Below are 616 nucleotides of genomic sequence, written 5' to 3'. Positions count from 1 at the left end.
TAGAGAGATGGGTCAGCCTAACATCTCTCCTCAGGTCACCTGTATCCCTGAATAAAGCTGACTTTCATTTTCACCAACATTCAACTTTTGGGTTATTTATTTTTGTATGGGGCAGGCTGGGATTCTGGGGTTCAGTAACACAACCATAATAAAGAATGGAGTACTAATACATGCCACCACACAAAGGAATCTTAAAAACGTTATGCTAGGTGAAGGAAACCTGTCACAAAAGACTACATAGTATATGATACCATTTATGAAATGTCCAGAAGAGGCAAATCTATCGAGACAGAAAGTAGATAAGTGGTTGCTTAGGGCTGAGGGCACAGGGAAATGGGGGAATAAGGAGGGGATAACTAAAGGATATGGGGTTTCTTTTTGAGGTGATAAAAATGTTCTAACATTAACCATGGTGGTTGTTGCACATATGTGTGAATACATTGAATTGCACACTTCAGATGAGGGAATTGTACACTATTATACAATTACATTTCTTTCTCTTTTGTCTTTGGTGTCAGATGGGTAATGTGTTAGGTCGTAACAAGGTTTAGAGGGAGGCACATTTCACACAATAGGGTGAAAACCCAATCGTCACACTTATAAACCACAAAAGGAT

The 616-nt window shown here is 39.1% G+C and overlaps 1 non-coding gene across 1 annotated transcript; it reads right to left on the bottom strand.

The window, feature by feature from the left end:
• Positions 1 to 512: 512 nt before the first annotated feature.
• Positions 513 to 616, bottom strand: LOC134374466 (small nucleolar RNA U13). The gene has a single exon (XR_010023309.1). It is a non-coding gene; the product is annotated as a small nucleolar RNA U13 (small nucleolar RNA).

The sequence above is a fragment of the Cynocephalus volans genome, chromosome 3, assembly GCF_027409185.1.
Source record: "Cynocephalus volans isolate mCynVol1 chromosome 3, mCynVol1.pri, whole genome shotgun sequence".
Lineage (NCBI taxonomy): Eukaryota > Metazoa > Chordata > Mammalia > Dermoptera > Cynocephalidae > Cynocephalus > Cynocephalus volans.
This window is presented reverse-complemented; position numbering and strand designations above follow the sequence as displayed.